This window comes from Malaya genurostris, chromosome 2 (assembly GCF_030247185.1).
Source record: "Malaya genurostris strain Urasoe2022 chromosome 2, Malgen_1.1, whole genome shotgun sequence".
Classification (NCBI taxonomy): Eukaryota; Metazoa; Arthropoda; class Insecta; order Diptera; family Culicidae; genus Malaya; species Malaya genurostris.
This window is the reverse complement of record NC_080571.1, coordinates 242,090,223-242,111,573: the sequence shown is the minus strand read 5'-3', so window position 1 is coordinate 242,111,573 and position 21,351 is coordinate 242,090,223. Positions and strand designations below refer to the sequence as shown.

Genomic DNA, 21,351 nt, shown 5'->3' with positions numbered 1-21,351 from the left:
GTCTGAGAACAGAAAAAAGTCACTGGGGGCCAAATCTGGAGAATACGGTGGATGAGGGAGCAATTCGAAGCCCAATTCGTTCAATTTCAGCATGGTTTTCATCGACTTGTGACACGGTGCATTGTCTTGATGAATCAAAACTTTTTTCTTCTTAAAATGAGGCCGTTTTTTTTTTAAATTTCGTCCTTCAAACGCTCTAATAACGCTATATAATAGTCACTGTTGATGGTTTTTCCCTTTTCAAGGTAGTCGATGAAAATTATACCATGCGAATCCCAAAATACAGACGCCATAACCTTACCGGCCGATTGTTGAGTCTTTCCTCGCTTTGGGTTCGGTTCATCGCGTGCAGTCCACTCAGCTGACTGTCGATTGGTCTCCGGAGTGAAGTGATGGAGCCATGTTTCGTCCATTGTTCTATATCGACGAAAAAATCGGTTTTATTTCGATATAACAGCTCCAAACACTGCTCAGAATCATCAATTCGTTGTTGTTTTTGATCGATTGTGAACTCACGCGGCACCCATTTTGCACAAAGCTTTCTCATATCCAAATATTCGTGAATAATATGTCCAACACGTTCCTTTGATATCTTTAGGGTGTCAGCTATCTCAATCAACTTCATTTTACGGTCATTGAAAATCATTTTGTGGATTTTTTTCACGTTTTCATCGGTAACAGCCTCTTTTGGACGTCCACTGCGTTCATCGTCTTCGGTGCTCATATGACCAGTACGAAATTTTGCAAACCACTTACGAATTGTTGCTTCGCCCGGTGCAGAGTCTGGATAACACTCATCAAGCCATTTTTTGGTATCGGCGGCACTTTTTTTCATCAAAAAGTAGTGTTTCATCAACACACGAAATTCCTTTTTTTCCATTTTTTTCACAATAACAAAAGTAGCTTCACTCAAAATGCAATATCTCACAAACTAATAATCAGAGAGCTGTCAAATTTATACACGTATCTTTTGAAGGTTGGTACTAACTGAAAATGGTATGGATTTAATTCTAGTGGCGCCCTCTCATAGAAACGATACGAACTTTTCAGCCGATCTGTTAAAGCGTACCAGTAAAAATCGTTAAAAATCACCGTTGCGTATGATTTTGCACCCAAGAATTACCATTGTATGAAAGCTCGAACGCGAAAGCCCATAAGGAATTACTGGCCAGCTCGAAGCACCTCTTCTCTGTGTTCTAACTATAATCTTTCTTGGCATTAGCATACTAAAATCGATTTACTCTACGTAGCATATGCGAAATCATTTCCGTTAAAGAATATTCAAATATATTCCAATCAAAACCAATGCTATTATTTTCAAAGTGATGTTTTTTCAAGTTGGCATTATAGTTGCGGCTAAAAAGAACAAATTTGAGATTTCAAATGTGCGATTTTCTATCCTATTTGAACTGCTTGTCTGCCTGTATTATAAACACTCATTTGTCATTGACAAATGTTGCGAGCTTTCTGATCCATCATCTATTGACTTAGTCATTAGTTATTTGAAACAATAATCATTCATCAAACATCTGTGTGGAACGTGGTTCGATATGATATATTTCTCAAGCAAAAATAATAAGTTCTCCCACAGAATGAATGATTACGAATGTTAGTAATCTAAATCCGATCGAAAATGGCGTGACCGATGAAAAATTCTTCACGACCTTGGAATTTCAAAATTTATCAATGACCCTTCACTTTAGCAGCATATCCCCCGCAAAGCAGTCATGACGCGGATGTTATATTTTTTACGTCCAAAGCCCAGTTGGCATGTTAAATTCCGAAAACTACCTACAGTTCTGCACAACCGGCAAACGGCTACAGTTTGCTCCTTCATCAACAATCGGCAATCAGCAATATACAAACCGAAGCGATTGGAATGATCTTTCTGCCAGATGGGCTGAGTTTGATTGACTCGCGAAAAAAAATGACCAGAAGGTGTGCGTTGCTAATTTATTCATTTCAGACAGAACCGCGCAAAAGATTGATTGCACGTGCTATTTTGAACAGTGCCCTGCTGTTTCGCCGTATGAGAATGATCGTAACCGTTAACCGAGAATAAAGTCAAATGAAAGACACTGATTAAAATCTAATATAATTCAATTTGGGAGCATGACTCAATGACTCATTAACCACACTGACAGCACATATTTTTTTATCTTCTAAATGTAAGTCTTTTGGCTTGGCCTAGTAAAAGACTAAAACAAAACGGTAACATTATTTTTTGCCGATTGTGCTATCATCTCGGAACTGATTCGGTGGAAGGCTGAAATAACGGCAGAATGACTTTCTACCAGAAAATTTATCCTAAATTTCCCGAAGTACTCTTTAGAAAATTTCCGCTACTTAACAATTCGTTCAATAAGTCCACGGTCTAATAGACAGATGCAACACTTCATTGAAAACTCCACTGTCAACTGGTGAAACCGTCTGATGTAATCTGTTAAAATTTAATTAAATTCGGTTCATTAGTGTGCTAGTTATTGCAACGCTGCTTTTGAAAAATTAGATACAAACAAGAAAAATAAATTTCGTTGTTGATGATGCACTGTTTCACAAATGAAAAAGAAAAGCTGCGCGAGCAATAAAATGCACTATTCGGGCTCTACATCAAGCAAATCAATCATTTTCGACTGATATTCAGATTTCAAACGTGGTCGTGCAAACTCCGATGGTGCACCACGCTCTGACTTATTGGTTATTGTTCAGGAAATCGTCTCAAATGTCAATTTCATCCTTGTGGAAAATCGAAAATTGTCCCGTGTTGGCGGTTCAATGCATAGGGCACTGGTCTTACAAACCAGTTGTCGTATGTTCGAGCTCCGACCTGGAAGGATTCGTAGTGTCCGTAAAGTCGTCGTAGCACCAGACATGCAATTGTTCTGTATACTCAATTAATATACAAATATTAATTTGATTTATACTTCATTTCAGTATAGATGCCCGATGCAATTCAGGAAGATCAGCAGTAAAAGCTACAAGACACTATGTGAGTCTGTGAGTCTCAATCAATATTCGGAAGTTTATAAAGATGTCAATTTTATTCGTATTCATGTGCAGGGCCGGTGAAACTTGTTAAGCCCAGGTGGGTAATTCTTCATACCTGGGGGAACGACCCACTATTTTCAAGTATACCTTAATTCTAATGAAAAAGTTATTTATCCCTTAAAAGAGCAAGATCGATTTTTTTAATATTTTGTTTCGGTATAACTTTGCATGAAACGCGTAAATTCGATGTGTTAGACGTTTTTGATTTTTTGTTTCAAAACAAAATTGCGCATTTAAGCGTTAAATACGACATGAAACTTCTATGGGCTGTACGAATGGTTGACGTAGGACTACTCAACTAGTGACAAAATTACTGCCAACATTTGTTTTGAATATTGGGGCAGCAGTCTTTCGTGTTCCCTGACAGTTTAGTTTGTTGGGATTGATGATGGAAGGTACTGAACTCGTTCATCCAGTAGTTCGCGTGAGTTACCCTGCAATATCCTCAAATATGAAAAAACTGCCGAATTTCGATCAAAATGTGTCTCGTGCGGATCGAACGGTGCACAAAATAAATCCACAAACGGCCCAGCCGCTGATGTGCATATCCCTTTAGTCAAAAGGTTCCGGGACTGATTCAAATAAATATCATACTGATCTCGTTTTCCGGAAGTACCAAATTTAAGATGACAGGTGTCAAACTTTCACGCCAATCGGACTACAAACACTAAGCCTACCGACATATAAGTGACTTTACTTTTTCATCAATGAAAACCTGTTTCAATCCACCTAGTGGTGTAACGATGCCTTTCTCATATTTAATACTGTGGTATTCTATTCAAAATGTTTCTCTTCGATTTTTGATAGAAACCAAGGGATTTTTTGTGCATTAACTAGTATAACATACAGAATGTAACAGTGCTTTGCTCGCGACGGCGATTTAAATTTTTGTTGCATGCAGTAATTTTTGGAACGACCATAAGACCTCTCATTTGACCCTTAGATTGGGCATATTGGTTTTGAGTCTAGTTTAGAAAAGTTTTTACGGTTTTTGTTTCGCCTATTTAAGTGATGGTGTACAATATTTTACACACTTAACCCTATAACTCCGGAACCGGAAGTCGGATCCAAATGAAGTTCAGGAATTCCGTATAGGATTGTGAGACCTTTCATTCGCTGAGAAAAGTTAGTGAGATCCATTTTGGAATATATGACCACTATTTCCGGTACTTCCGGAGCTGGAGACCGGGAACCAGGATAGCCGAAATCGGTTTGTTTAGTTGCCTACTCATAATGGATATCAATTTGTGTAGTTTTGAGACCAGTTTAGATTTTTTTGCGTTTTTTATTTCGCCTGTTTAGGTGACGGTATCAAATTTATAACACCCTATAATTCCGGAACCAGAAGTCAGATCCGGATGAAATTTGGGTTTTTTATTTGGGACTACAAGAACTTGCATTTGAATTCAAGATGGTAAAAATCGATCACGCCATCTCTGAGAAAAGTAAAGAAGTAGTTTGAAATAGGATTTTTTTCACTAATCACCCTGTAATTCCGGAACCGGAAGTCAAATCAAACAAAAATTCAGGAACTTTATATGGGACAATTATAGATTTCATTTGAATCTAAGTTTGTAATAATCGGTTCAGCCGTCTCTGAGAAAAATTAGTGCACTTATTTCAATTTTTTTGAACATATTACCCTGTAATACCGGAACCGGAAGTCGGATTCGAACAAAATTCAGGAACTTTGTGTGGGGTTACAAGACCTTTCATTTGAATCTATGAAAATCGGTTCAGCCATCTCCGAGAAAAGTGACACACATACAGACATTTTGCGTACTCGATGAACTGAGTGGAATGGTATATGCCACTCGACCATCTGGGCCTCGGTTCAAAAGTCGGTTTTTCATAGTGATTGCATAGCCTTTCTATATAAGAAAGGCAAAAATGAAAATAACGATTTCCGTTTATTGATAAAACCGCGCAAACCCAACAAGTTTGAGAAGTGTTATCCATATTCGGATTAAAAACAAAGATTTGTGGTATTCTGATTTTAAATGTGGCCAAATGAGGCAGTCATCCCGAAAAAATTAATCAAGTTTTGACAATCCTAGTTAGTTCCTGGACTTTTTGAACGTTGTGTTTTTGTACGGCAGTATCGAACCGCACAGAGTGCAAGTCGATTCGATGCTGAATCTTGTTTTGTATGAGCGATTATCTTAAATGCGAACGCATTCATTCAAGAGCAGAAATCTTATAGAAACCGCGAGCTTATGTATACAAAACGGTAGTATCTGTTGGAGGAAATCATGACAATGGTTTGAGAAACTGGTAAAATTAGAAATCTTCGTTAATAATTGAAGATTCGATCATCATTCATCTGTGTTATCGAATATCAGTTAAATATGTAGATGTTCAAAACCTGACTTCTGTTTGTACGGTCTCATTTCCTGTATTATGAATTTGCATCCCAGTATAGAAAACAAAAATGTAATCCTACGTCAAAAGTTTTTTTTTATTTATGCGAAGATATGGAACGGAAAGGTGAGATGTGAAGGTTCATTTGAGCAAACAGAAATCACGTCTCACCATATCTTCACATCCTTCCTTCATTATTCTGAGTTACAAATATTCTAATTATGAATCATACTAATATTACCATTGTTTATCGATCGAAATTTCAGGTGGGTAATTACCCACCTTTGGAATATTCGGATGGGTAGTACTACCTACCGTACCCACCTCTTTCACCGGCCCTTTTCATGTGCTCCAGTTGTGTCTTTGACATTATCCACTAGCCTTTTTAATCATCTTCTGGGTTTTAAAATTTTTTGCCCTCTTCGCGAAGGTTCACCTGCAGTACCTGTTCGAAGTAAACGCTGACGGATGGCTTATTGGTCGTTTAAAAAAAACGTGACATTTGACCAAAGCAAATTTGTCAAAGTGAATACGATTCACTAACAGTAACAGTACGCCTTGAATCGCTTTGCATCGCTACACTTTCCGTACTCGAAGTGACTGCATCCTAAGAATCCGTTCCGGTTGGATTTTGATAACCATCAATTACTTCACCACTTGCTCACGGCATGGCCACGAGTCACAAAGATCGCAAAACAATGCTTGATTTCTTTCTAATATTATGAAAGAGATTGCCAATTATTTTCCGATAAGCTTAATTTTCAACATTATTCACGGCTTAACACTTGTTGCACCACCAAAATCACCTCAGGCTTGAAAATACAAATTGATCCATTTATCGACGCCGGCCCCCGGACACATTGGCGTCACGTAATAAGATTATAGGCACCTACTGGGCTAGTTCCTTATACTAGGGGTGAGGATGAAGCATTGCGGTAAGGTGATGACTGCTTATCCGCTTTGAATGTCCAACAAATAACGATCAAATAACATTAAATTACATCAAGCTATCTAAGGTTTGGCACGTGACCAATTTGCTACGTGGGTAAATTGTCATTGAAAATTAGTTGTCAGCAGGAGCTTTGATCAATCAAGCCGAAATGTTGACATTGCTTAGCGTAACTTTAATTTGGATGTATGAACCAACAGTCCCAAAATTAGATAATAAGAGTAAATGTTTGTTTGTAGTTGTTCTCCCACTCAAAGCGTAATAAGAAATAGTTTTCGAAAAGATTTATGAAACTATCCAAACTGATCAACTGCGAGTGATTCAATAATATTCCCAAACTGACAGTACGAAAACGGCAATATCAAATTACACTTGACTAAGTATTCACACCTCTTCGATAATCTCCAAAGAAATCGCTTTTTCCACTTACTGGCAACTTGGAAACCACTTCATTGGCTACTGTGCGACACACTTTACCTTCCTTATTAAATAAAGTTAAGCATGTTTGAGAAATAAACGTGCCAGCAAGCAAGCTCACTCGTTGGTATTTGGCCTCTGGAACTGTAGCGCTATTTAGAATTGCACTCCGCGTCCAAGGGTTTCGCCAAACATGCTCAAACAGTCCATTAGCCGAAAACTGGTTCAGTAATTCAGTTACGAGGGAGAAAAACCATAAACTAAACAGATCAGCCCACCCGAAGTCAAAGTCTTACAACATGTATATCGTCGGGTTTGTTCAGCCTATATTGGCCCTGACGGAGTGCTTTGGGTTAGTAGGCAAACGGCTGATGATCGATACAGGAAAAAAAGTCTCACGATCATTTGAGTATGTTTTCGAATGCTTTCTGCAAGAGAACGGTATGATTCATGCAGAACGTGCTGGGATTTAATAACAAAAGGGTTTCATACTGCCGACAAATATTTGTTCACAATCGTCCAATTTTACTTTTTCTTTCGTTGGCCCCAAGTAGACATAAATCAATAATTATCTAATCTCATTAGGCAAGTGCCATGGGAAAGTATAGCAGAAAGTGTGCGATTTCGTTTTTTTTTCAATTGATTTAATCTTGCATGAACGAGAAACTCGTGACTTGATCAATCCCTCTTCTATCTAATTGCTATTGACACAATTTTCTAGCGATTCGGGATATTTATTATAATCGTAGTATTAAAAGGCTTTCGTAGTGATTGATTCTTTTTATGATTGCTACATGTTTGCAGTGTGTTGCACTATGATTAGAGAATTGATTCTGAGGAGGCTGTTTCGTTCGCCAAGCAGGCGATTTTATGATCTATTTAAATTGAAGCTTTCGTTCTGGACTTTAAAATTTAAGTAAAAGTTCCTAGATTGGACCCCCCCTTTATTGCTTCACCTTGTACAGGCCAGGCCGCTTACAAAAGTCATTTTTACTATGGTACCTAGGTACCCAATCTGCACAGTCTAGTGCCACATTATGACAGAATGAAATCGCTAAATGGCATTTTAGTCACTATTAGGACTGATTAAATGCCGTCTTTGACCACGTCTTTGACAACTAATTATCAATATTGTTTATCTAAGGCTAGTGAGCATTCGAAATTCTGAATTCGAATCGATTACAATAAGGTTTCAGATTGCTAATTTAGAACTAGAAAAGTTTTGGCTGGCCAAAAGGATTATTTTACTATCAGTGTCAATGTTCATTGGAAGTAAACTAGCCTTTTTGGGCCCTGAAAATTCTTCTAGCTCTAAATTAGCAATCTGAAAGTTTATCTGTTGTGATTTGATTCGCGTTCAGAGTTCATAATGAACTATTATTAAATATTAAATTGCATTATCAGTGATTAGCTGTATATTAAGTACAAGACATCATTTACCTCGTTTTCTACACATTTTAGTTACCAAGTAGAAAAATCAAATCGGTTTCATACAAACTGATCAAACGACAGATGTAAATACGAATTGAGTTGATTGCATCAAACAGTAACTATCGACGAAAAAATGGTTTATTTTGAGAATTTGAAATGCAAAAAAAATCTTGAGACAACCATCAACACCAAGTGCAAGACCGAATCGTTTCGGACAAAAGATCATGCAATGAGTGTGGTGCGATAAGAAGGGATAAGCTATAAGCTTCGTAAGCCCGACATAATAGCTAATACCGTCCGATACCGTCAACGAATGCTCAATTTGATCAACGCAATTATCAGAAACAACTAAAATGGGCTCGAGAAAACAACTTTGCAGTGTTAAGGTGTTCTGCATTTTTAACCAAACAATTTCTACGCTTAGTTAGAAACTCCTATCACACCCGCCATCTTCACCAGATTTTGTTCCTTCTGATTATCGCCACTTTTCATCGATGGGACACGCATTGGCTAAGCAACACTTCCAACGTAAGTTCATCATCGATGGACAAAATGCATTGGAAGCGAGGACCAATACTTTGAATAAAGCTTCTTTCGTATTCTTCGCATAGAATAAAAACTGTATGTATTTCACCTGTAAGTTAAAACGTAAACACATCAAACAACTAAACTCCACATCTGAACCTATACTATCGGAACAAGAAAACCAATAATCTCAGCTTTCATTTAAACCTATCGTTGTGATTATAATTCTAGCAAGGTTTTAAAAACTGATTTGAGTTCCATGCAGAAATCTGTTGGTGAATATTTTCGGAGTTTCTAAGCTGATCACAGACGAATTTTCGCTAAAATGTTTGTCCATGAACTACATACATAACCTACAGAGTGAAACAGTTCTCAGATCGGTAAGACCATCGCTGAGAAAACGAAGTGAGTTTCCCTATTGCAGGTATTTCCGAGACCGGAGTCCGGGAGCCGGTATAATCGAAGTCGGGACTGGGATCCATTTTTGAGTCTATAGTCAATAGTCGGCATTGTCAGTATTGTTCGGCCGTCTACTGACAAAGACTATCGATTGGAACAGTCTTGAGGCAAGCTTAGAAATTATTATACGTGTTTTACTCGCCGCATTTAGTGATGGTATAAATATTTTAGCAATCTTCACCCTGTAATTCCGCAACCGGATGTTGGATCCGAATGAAATTCCGGAATTCGAAATGGGACCACCTTTCGTTTGAACCTAAGTTTGTTAAAATCGGTCAGAAGATCGTGAGTGAGTGAGATAAATTTTGAAATATATGACCACTATTTCCGGTGCTGCCGGAATCGGAATCCGGAAACCAGAATAGCCGGAATCGGCTTGTTTGGTTGTCTACTGATAATTGGTGTCGATTGGAATAGTTTCGAGGCCAGTTTAGATTTTTTTACGGTTTTTGTTTCGCCATTTTAAGTGATGGTATCGAATTTGTAACACACATTACCCTATAATTCTGGAACCGCAAGTCGCATCCGGATGAAATTTTGGAGTTTTGTATAAGACCACGAAGCCTTCCATTTGAAGTAATTTTTAAAATCGATCTGAATCTCTGAGCAAAGTGAAATAATAATTGGAAATTTTAATTTTCACACCTATCATACTGTAATTCCGGGACCGGAAGTCGAATCGGAATGAAATTCCGGAACTTTGTATAAGATATTTATACCTTTCATTTGAATCCAAGTTTGTGAGAATCGGATCAGCCATCTCTGAGAAAAGTTAGTGCACTGAATTTAATTTTTTTGTACATATCACCCTGTAATTCCGAAACCAAAAAATTAGATTCGAATAAAATTCAGGAATTTTGTATGGGGCTACAAGACCTTTCATTTAAATCTAAGTTAATGAAAATCGTTTCAAGCATCGCCGAGAAAAGTGAGTGCAAAACAATGTTACATACATGCATATGTACACATATACAGACATTTTGCGAGCGCGACAACTTAGTTGAATGGTATATGACACTCGGTTCAAAAGTCGGTTTTCACAGTGATTACACAACCTTTGTACACCGAAACCTCCATTTACGAACTAAACGGGGGTTCGTAAAAAGAGGTAGTTCGTAAAAAAAGTTTACGTTATTTGGGATTTGGTTCGTGAAAAAAGTTTACGTTATTTGGGCTTTGGTTCGTAAAAAAAGTTTACGTTATTTGGAATTTACTTCGTAAAAAAAGTTTTGTGTGATTATTGTGGAAACCGCGCATCATATGTTTATTTTCGGAACGGATGTGAAGAGTAAGTGCAAGGAAATGATGTTCGGGCTCGTTTCAAAATCCAAGATGGCGGCTTCCGGTTTATTGAGATTGCCTAAAACCCCTAACAACATGGGTATCTTTGGAACGAAATTGATGAGTAGATGTCAGAAAACAATGTTTGAGGTGATTCTTAAATCCAAGATGGCGACTTCCGGTTTTTTTATATTCCTCGAAAACCCTTGCAATATGGATATTTTTGGAACGGGATTGATGAGTAGATGTCAGAAAACGATGTTTGAGGTAGTTTTGAAATACAAGATGACTACTTCCGGTTTGTTGATATTCCTTGAAAACCCTTACATAATGGGTATTTTCAGAACGGGATTGATGAGTAGATGTCAGAAAACAATGTTTAAAGTGGATCCAAGATTGCAACTTTCGGTTTCTTGATATTCCTTGAAAACCCTTACAATATGGGTATTTTCGGAACGGGATTTATGAGTAGTTGTCAGAAAACGATGTTTGAGGTGGTTCTAAAATTTAAGATGGTAACTTCCGATTTGTTGATATTCCATGAAACCCCTTAAAATATGGGTACTTTCGGAAAGAGATTTAAAAGTAGACGTCGGAAAATTATATTTGAGGTGATTTTGAAATGCAAAACAGTGACTTCCGGTTTATTGGTATCTTTTGAAAGTTTTTGCCATTTTCCTTTAACTTGGTATTCCTTTAAAACACTATACCGTTCCGAAAATATCCATATTGTAAGGGTTTTCAAGGAATATCAACAAACCGGAAGTCGCTATCTTGAATTTCAAAACTACCTCAAACATCGTTTTCTGACATCTACTCATCAATTCCGTTCCGAAAATACCCATATTGTATGGGTTTTCAAGGTATATCAACAAACCGGAAGTCGCCGTCTTGGATTTCAGAACCACTTCAAACATCATTTTCCGACATCTACTCATCAATTCCGTTCCGAAGATACCCATATTGCAAGGGTTTTCAAGGAATATCAATCAACCGGAAGTCGCCATCTTGGATTTAAGAACCACCTCAAATATCGTTTTCCGACATCTACTCATTAATCACGTTCCGAAAATATCCATATTGTAAGGGTTTTCGATGAATATCAACAAACCGGAAGTCGCCATCTTGAATTTCCAAAATAGCTCAAACATCATTTTCCGGAATCTACTCTTTAAAGGACTATTCACACATTTCAGTTCCGTGACGGTTCAGTGAAAGTGCCTTCAGTGCGCCGTCAGTGTCTTTTTTCTGTCGGAATCCTTCCGTTCTGTTTCCGTGCTGTATCCATTCTGGCACAGCAAATGCAGTGACATACCAACTTCAGTGAAAAAAAAAAAATCGGTGACGACGAATTTGTGTTTGCCGGACGGACGCTACACTGACGGCGAGCTGCACTGAAACGGTACGGTGCCGGATAGGTGTGGATGCGCGCATAGAAAACGAATGAAATAATATCAGTATCCGTGCACGGTGTCGTGCCGGCACTGAACCGAACCGGATATGTGTGAATAGTCCTTAAACCCGTTCCAAAAATACCCATATTGTAGTAGTTTCCACGGAGTCGGAAATCGCTTTCGATGAATGACAAAACCTCTTTTTACGAAGTAGGTTCGTAAAAAAAGTTTACGTTATTTGGGATTTGGTTCGTAAAAAAAGATTACGTTATTTGGGATTTGGTTCGTAAAAAGAGGTACGTAAAAAGAGGTAACGTATAAAAAGTGTTCGTAAACGGAGGTTTGGGTGTATATGAGAAAGCTATAAATAACTCATACAATATTTTCGTCCTACAAGGTAATATATTTATTATTACTAAAACCTGCACTTGCTATTCAACAATTAATTTACTGAAATTTGACCAATCTTTCACTGAATTGAGAACAAAGTTATGACATTTCAAAGTTAATAGATCAAGTTAGTAAAATAAAAGCGAATATTCCATGATATTCTTATTGGATTTACCGAAATCCGGTAGTTCATTGACAGATGACTGAAAATTTAATTAATTTTACTGATCATTAAGTGAAAATAATGTTTTACAATTCATAACCTTAAAAAAAATTACTGAACATCTAGAGAAAAGTTTGGTGTGTGCACTTTTAACTTAAACTTCATCTATCAAATCTATTCAATCTTCGAGTGCTTCAATCATGAGATCTCTTTAACAAGGACTAGCTTCGGTTGTTGCTCGAAGAATCAACCCAAGTAATCGAAACGCAACACAAATAGTTCGTTGACTTTCTGCCAAAGTATGATATCTTGATACCCGATGCACGTTATTCATCCGTAGCCGTCGCGCCATATCCATTTCCCGTCTAGGATTTTATCCACACCGAATGCGTGTAGCCGGGCACCTATTGTACAAAGCCTTGTAATGTCGTTTCCTGGTACGTCGAAGCGGCTGATGCTAATTGATCTGTTTATTCTTCTGAGTGGATCAGAAAGCTCTGCCTTAACCTTTGGGTACGAGAGGTTACGCCTTGAAGCTATTACCTCATTTGAGCACGACATGTTAGTCGTTCCATTGTACTTTGAGCAGATTTATGCTATGGAATAGCAACAATAATTCATTTGCAAAAATATGCGCCAGATTACAGACTTTCGCTTGTTAACTTCTACCTTCATCAGACGGCATAAGTATAGCCTTTATAAAATCAGCGTGCAATTTCGAGCTCTCTCTGCTTGAATTATTCAATCAGTGCAGTGCCTTAAGTGCTATCCCCCTTGGGCCATGATGCCATCGGTTATGGCAAGCTCCGAGCGCTAGGTTGAAGTAAAAGCGCGAAGGTGTGCGTTTAGGGTTGACCAAACAACAACTGTGTGCTTGTGCAGCTTGGTATTTTTTTAGCGGCCCAACCGTTTAGTACTTCTTCCGTTTTCATTAGTTATCTCATTTTACTCACTGAAACATCAATCACCCACCTGAACAAGTCACTTTCCGTAAATGCTCATCATCATCATTATCATAACCAATCGTTACAGATATCTCCGTTATCATAATGAAGGTGTGCGGAAAGTACATCATACTTTGGCCATTCGCTTCCCGTTTCGATTCTCCGTCCCAGTTTAGTTGCTTCAATCAATCGATGCGCTGAAACGAGAACTGCTACTAAATTACTCACAATGCGCTGCACTCGTTGTCGGTTGTGCGGAAAATGTGCAGGACATAAGTGCCCAGAAGCGCAAACAAGCAATCGGCATAACGATATGTGCTGGTATCAACGGCTTGAAATCTGTGGCCGCACCCGCTTTTCTATCCATCTGGGCTTAACGATACACGATTTTTTTTCTACCTCACGAAGAATCTATTACGATCAATAAACATTTTTGATTTAATTATTTTCAACCACAAATGGAGAAATTGATTTCCTTTTCGACGCTATTTCATAGGTAATTATTTACACTGTTTGAAAGGAAACATGATACCTTTTTTCTGTCGACAGATTGTAATTAAATGTAGCTTTAAGGTAACCTCCCTTTGTGAAAGTCGATTTCGTTACGCCTGGCTCGTTGTGTTGTGCTTTCAAATTGATTGAATTTCGGATCACTTAACCTAATCAAAATAGAAGAAATATCGATGATGCCTAGATATCACGTATTTATCGGGCGACGCTAATCGATCCAACAAGTCTACTTAGTGAACACATTCTATTGATTCTCAGTCTATTGTTTCAGTCAGTGGTTTTCATACTGGTCTCTAGAATCCATCAGTGCGAAACTTAAATACTTTTGCAAAATTGAACATTTGTTAAATTAAATCAAATATCACAAAACATACTCTAATCACCAGTATTCATAACGAATTTTTTTTAAAGAATTAAAATTATTATATGGCACTGCGTATTCTTGATAATTGAATCCTGGAATGAGAAGTAATCTTCTTGACCACCTACCATATACTACATGGAATGAACAGTCCCGGGCCTCTCACATGAAAGACGTAAATGGTTTCGAACCGTATATATTTTTTTCTGAGAAGAAGTCTCAGTACCAAATTTCATGACAATCTGTCCACTAGTGTTTGAATAACAGCTGATCGTGACAAACGGGTTCTAGTTTTCATTAAGCTATGGAAAAAGACGCACCAGCGCATTCATGCATAAAAGCATTCCCGGTATTCTCCAGAGCTGGCCCCCAGCGACTATTATAGATTTCCAATTCTGAAATGGTTTCTCCAGGAAAAGAAATTTTCGTCGAATGCTGAGGTCATCTCAGAAACGGAAGCCTGTTTTTGAGGCCTTGTCAAGTCTTTTTTTTTAAAGGGCATCAACTGTAACTAGTTCGTGAACGATGGGTTTTGCGAAAAAAAATCACCAAAAAATAAAACCGTTTTGTGGTAGGGTCCGTAATCTTCAATCTTCCACATATAACGATAATTAAGTTAAAGCCGGGTTGAAATAAACGACATAATAATAACAATAATAAACTCGAACGCGAGCTCGCTTCAGAAGCGTGTTTGGTTATTTTTCTTACCTTGATTGGAATGCGTTAAATCTTGCCAATGGGAAAAAGTGACGTAAATTTAAAAAAAACTATAAGGATCAGCCCCATGGGGTTGTTTGAGCCATTGATGTGGAATAAGGCAACCAAAATTTCTAATAATCTACAATCAAACAGTTCAATCAATCGTCACACTTTTTAATCCGCAATTGCACGAGAGTCTGCTTAGATAGATCTTGATTATAAACCAACACCGAACATTGTTTGTCTTGATTTGTATTTGTTTTATAGCCGACGAAATTACACCAATATCCCAAATGTATGCAATTATATCTTTGTACATACTTGTGTTCAAGTTTTGTATGCAAGCAGTTAATTTTATAGCGTCAAGTTTCGTTACCATTCTGCGATTTCTGTTGAAGCGATAAACTTTTTCTCATTATCAATCGAGTTCATCTTATATAAATTACAAATTATAAGAATAACTCAAAATTTACCCTGGGTAGTCAATTACTCAGGCGAAACGACATAACATTGAATTTCATCCGAGCTTGCATGACACAAGATCAGAGCATACCAATTAAAGCTTCAAATCGTTTTATAGCACTTCTTTGTTTTGCTGTCTAGCAACAACCAACCTCTAGCATGCTACCCGTAGGACTGAAACGTTAGCTATAATTTTGCTTCTATTTATAGATTCGCGTGCTTCCAACAGCTTCGCTTTTGCATCGATTGACCAATCAGAGCGATGCTTTCCCTTTGATATATCGCTTACTCCTTCAAAATCGTCGTCTATGGCAGGGAAATCCGATGTGCCTGAAATATTTAGCAGACAAAATAGGACACTGCTCGCTACTAATCAAAATTTCAATCATTTATAATTGAAAATACGTGGTTTGATACATTCAAATCGAATCCTAGAAATATTTCCAATCAAATAATGAAATAACATTAATTATTGATACAAAATATACTGAGCTTTAAGTGTTTAAAACCTGACCACATTTTTACGTGTATTATTCCGTGAGTTTCTGATTTGCACCCCTGTATAGAAAATAAAGTTGTGTTATACATAAAAAAAGTACAAGTTTTATTGAAATATATATGAAATATATATGAATTGAATATATATATATATATATATATATATATATATATATATATATATATATATATATATATATATATATATATATATATATATATATATATATATATATATATATATATATATATATATATATATATAAACTATGAACTGCTCGGCGGCAAAAAAGCTAAGGTCCGCTAGGAGATTGATAGTACATATTATTTTTCTTTGGACAGTACCAGCTTAGATGCAGTGATGCCAAAACTTAACCAAGAATAGATCCATTTCCTGCTTCCATGTCGTAAAAGGCGACAACTGCTGGAATTTCTTTTTTCCTTCAGTTATCCGATTTTTTTAAAGTTTTACATCTGATTGTTCTATTTTACTGAATTATCTCTTCAGTCAACAAACAGCTGTTTTTAATATTTTCTCATCATTTTTGGACAATATAATTTCCTATCAATAGCTTCTGAGAAAAGCTTTACTTGGTATTTTTCTTCTTCCATGTTATTGCTTGTCCTTCAAGATTATAAATTGAATGATAAAAATCACCTATAGTGAAGAATAGTATTACAATGTTAATAACAGAGATAACATAGATCGGTATATTTAATAAATAGTAGGGAAATACTTGTTTGATCAATTCATTATTTTTTCTCGGTAGTCGGTTGCCCAGATCAACGAATATAACCAATTAATCATTTTTCGTCGTAAACAATAAATCGGAAATAATAAACAAACAAGATGCGCGTGAAATCATAAAAAATTCTTTTTAGATATGGTTTCGTATCACTCCATCACCGGTTTCACGTAATGGCACGATGCATGATTTCGCCAAAACAAAGTTTCATTTCCAGGCGCTTCTGGAGACATTGTTCTTTATATATTTGACCGTTGACCACCGGTCATCATGTACGGTTTGTTGAATTTGCCGCACCCACAGATCTCCTGCCACACCAAGTACTTTTGGAAAATTTGTTGATCAGGAAACATTCAGGTTGAACTTCCAACGAAAACCTTCGATAGGAGAACTTGAAGGTTTGCTTAAAGAGCAAATGAATCTTGGCATTAAACGCGTGCATTTACTTCAATGCAATAAGACAAATAATGTTGTTTACATCCAGTTTTATAACGAGTGGGATGAAATCCAATTCGCAAAAGACAATAACAATGTGGAGCACGAACACATTAAATACAACATTCCAGTATATATGAAAGATAGTGATATAGAAGTGCGTGTGCATGATCTTCCCTCAAGCGTCATCGATTCTTATATTCGCAAAACTATGTCCCAATACGGAGAGATTCTCTCAATCGAAAAAGAAAAATAGAAGAACTTTTTCCCCGGTACTCTAAATGGCGTACGTTTGTTACGCATGCGCTTGAAGAGGCCTATACCTTCTTATGTGACTTTCGGTCAGGATACAAGAATCCCGTGCAAATCACTTGTTACCTATGACAATCAGATAGCCACATGTCAATATTGCCAAAAAGCTGTTAACTACGGTAAGTCATGTGATAAACTGAACAAGGAGACAACTACACCAAAGGACAACGGTGCTTCCTTCACACCGACCCCAAGCAACCCCAGTACACCTGTGACAGCCACCAACAACAATGAAGCATCCCCTTCAAAGAAACCATCAGTATCCCCTATAGAACAAAGTACACCAGCTGCAGTTAACAACTTACCTTCCAACCATAAAGCTTGTACGCAAATAGGCCGGAATAGAAATATCTTTTAAATAAAAAAAAAATATCCAATTTTATCGATCACTTCTGATTATCATGCCAGGAATGAAGATGAACGGCCTAAATATCAACCGACACATTTAAATTGAACAACATGAACATAATACTGGTTATTGTTTGAGGCTGACTAGGGCTTAAAAAAGGTTAAACAACATATTGTTCAGTATTGTCACGATATTTTTGACTACTTCCGACTGATTATGCTTATTAGTAACAATATTTCGAAGCATACTCGATTTACCTGGTTAAATTTTTATAGGATATTTTTTTTTTCAATCGTGTTCATGAATTTCCCCAGGGAAATGATAAAACTCATTTTTAGCTTTCATGAATGAAGTCATGATCGAATTGATACATCCATAGTCCGACCTAACCAGCTAGAAACTAGAAATAAGGTGCTCACGAAAAACAAGTCAATGGGCTCCTTGCTACTGTTTGCGAATAAAGTAAACTAGTAGTTGGCACCTGTTGGCGAGTTTCGATCCATTAAAAGCCCCGTGTTGCTCCACTTCGAAATGATCAATCCCAGGGCTTGATAGATTAACCTACCATAGTACAGACGTGTCAACAGTGAGCATGTGATTCACGAAGGTCAGATTGAATGATTCCATTCGCTTCTCTCTCTCTCTCCATTGTCACACCCAGCACTCGATGTATTATATATCTTGGGTGGCTGATTTCTCAAGAGTATTTCATAGTGGTCGTCACGAACCCTTAGACGTCCAGAATACATAGTAGTGTATGAAAAACTTATGTTCTTAAATCGAATGATTTATGAAGATACATTTTGTTTGATTTTGAGAAAGGTTCCACATTCACTGATGGGTAATTTAGGGGTAATTGGGCTTCAAGAGTTACTTAGGAAGGAAACCCTGGTTCATTATATGTGAATGGAGTAGCCAACGAAACTAGTCTGTCCTTCATCGTAGTTGGTCTTTACAGTCACCGTAGGTTTGGATAGCAATTGTTTATGATGATTGATTATACTTATAAAATGCAAATACAGTCTATATCCGTATTCAGTGTGCTTATATTCTAACAAATTTTCACATACATAACAAAATCTGTATCCCAGCCAATAGCTGCTAGATATAAAATTCTGAGTCGACATTGCAAAGGTTGTTCGAATCAGACTGCAAAGGAAACGGTGAACTCCAACGAATAAGATTGCAGGGTTCGACAAGGCAAGTAATAACTTGGATCGAAATCGAACTAAAGACAGTGCTAAACTGATATGCAAATCTAATTCCAATTGTTTATTATAGAAATATTGAAAAAAAAACGTTGAAACGTACACCTTTCAGTGGTACATATTACACAGGAAGGACGCTCGAGCATGGTTCATTTGACAGAGCATGACGGCATAACGGGTGTAAGGCGTAAGCGCGATTGGTTCTGCAATTATCTCGGAAGTTTCCAATGGAACCTGTTAAATGGCTTCGGTAATGGGTGTTGTATTAAGCAATAACAGCAACAATTGATTCAGAGTGTAGTGGAACTGGACTATCAGACACCCTTGAATTTACTCAATCCTTATAGTTAGTTGCATCGGTAGAAATCTGACGGGTTAAAGTCACTACTCGACAAAAATAGAAAAACCATTATTATGGAAGGATAGTTGATGTTTTCAAATAGTAAATTGATTTTCTTTTCAAATCATTTCAATTTTTTTTTCAGGTTTCTGTCTGACTTTGTTAAATTAAATAATCATTATACGTTTTACAATATTTATAATCAATATTAAAATACACATGCCAAAAAAAGACCGAATCAGAATTTGGTTCAGAGTACTGTTCTTTGAAAAAATTGATTGTATTTGTTATCTGCTTTATCAGTAAAAAAAAGTTTTACAATGTGACGTAACCTTTATTTCTAAACGAGCTCAGGTTGTTTGCAGTTATGCGTGTGTGCTTAACCTATTCCAAGCCCCGCTGTCTGGTAGCGGTTTAGTATGCATCTAATTTAGTATACAGAGCAAATCATATTCTGATCCATCGACCAGCCCCGCCTAAATGCAATGCTTGCATCAAATGGATTCAAACACTATAGAGAGACTATTCATGTTTATATAAATTTATTATTTATTATAATTATTCCAATCTATGAGATTAAGAAAACTGCTCAAGACTCTCTTACTGCCCTTACTGACATTTTTTTCCTATAAGAAAGTATGCTATTTTCTTTTCAATTTTCTAGTTGCTCTTTACTGTTTACACATATTCAACTATTTATGCACATTCCATACAGAACGATACTTGCAGGCCGAATAAGGACGTCAACTGAAAATCGCTAACGTATCATACTGTCAAATCATGTTCAGATATTTAGAATGCACAAAAAAGCATACTTACCTGGCATAGGGGTTACCGTGATCAACAAGGCGGTTCCCCCAGGGCGAGGCCTATCCATTGCACCTCGGATGGGTTGACCTCTGCGATTATCCCTCATGTGGATGACTCGTATGTGCAATTTTTGGTAGCCGGGACGTGCGTTCGCGCACATCCCGATTCACATATTAGAATCAGAATCAAGTCTCAAAGTTCAACATCAAACATGTTGTTCACAAACGACTAACATATTCTAGAGTAGTTAATTCGATATTTTCACTGTTTGCCACAAAAGCAACTGATTATGACGAATCAGATTCAAAATTACCCGAATCATCCTAACATCTAATTACTATCACAATCCTTGTAATATCTTCTACACATATATTTGAACTTCAACCCGTTTAGATTGGATGTGATAGCCGTTAGACTCAACAACTGAAAATTATAAAGGAAGTCAAAGTAACCATGTGAAAAATCTTCCACGTTTTATATCAAGTCTTTTCCGATGTCAGGGAAATATGTACGCAACAATCCTATTTGAAGAATTCATGAAAGATGTATAACGATATATTTTTCGTGAAGGCGAAGAAACTATCGTGCCATAGAAGAAATCTTTATATTGTAATAGCTCATACAAATTTTAAGAAAAAAAATCGTATTAGAAAATTTTCTTGTATATGAAATTATTCTGTTTTCTATGCGATTTTTTTCTATTCTGTTTTGAGCATATTCCGCTATCTATAATGCACGGTTTAGAGACCTTCAAGCAGAAAGTTTGCAAATCGCTAATGCTTCATATTGTCTCATAAAGTCTAGATTTTGGATGCGTTTGAGAAAGCATACTTACCTGGCATAGGGGTTACCGTGATCAGCAAGGCGGTTCCCCCAGGGCAAGGCCTGTCCATTGCACCTCGGATGGGTTGACCTCTGCGATTATCCCTCATGTGGATGACTCGTATGTGCAATTTTGCGTTCGCGCACATCCCGATCTTAAATAACGAAAGATACTGCTATTTCAGTAGGAAACTATGTAAGCGTTTCATTGCGGTGCCAGTAGTGAAGGAAATTGGAAAAAATATGTGTCTTTTGAAATAATGGTTTACTCTACATTGTTTTTAGTGCGGCAAGCCATGTCACTGAAGAGTAAAATGCTTTACAATAATTATCATGGCGTTTTATGGAACATTTAAATTTTCGTAGAGTTGAAAGACGTCGGTAATCAGTCGCTTAGGAAATTCATAGCTTAGGTTCAGTGAACTTAAAAAATGATA

The 21,351-nt window shown here is 37.0% G+C and overlaps 1 protein-coding gene, 1 non-coding gene and 1 pseudogene across 4 annotated transcripts in view; all 3 read left to right on the top strand.

The window, feature by feature from the left end:
• Nucleotides 1-21,351, top strand: part of LOC131428349 (tenascin-R) — a 328,173-nt gene that overhangs the window by 180,682 nt on the left and 126,140 nt on the right. The window lies entirely within an intron of this gene.
• Nucleotides 20,094-20,257, top strand: LOC131433345 (U1 spliceosomal RNA). Its single transcript, XR_009230164.1, has one exon. It is a non-coding gene; the product is annotated as a U1 spliceosomal RNA (small nuclear RNA).
• Nucleotides 20,920-21,063, top strand: LOC131433352 (U1 spliceosomal RNA; annotated as a pseudogene).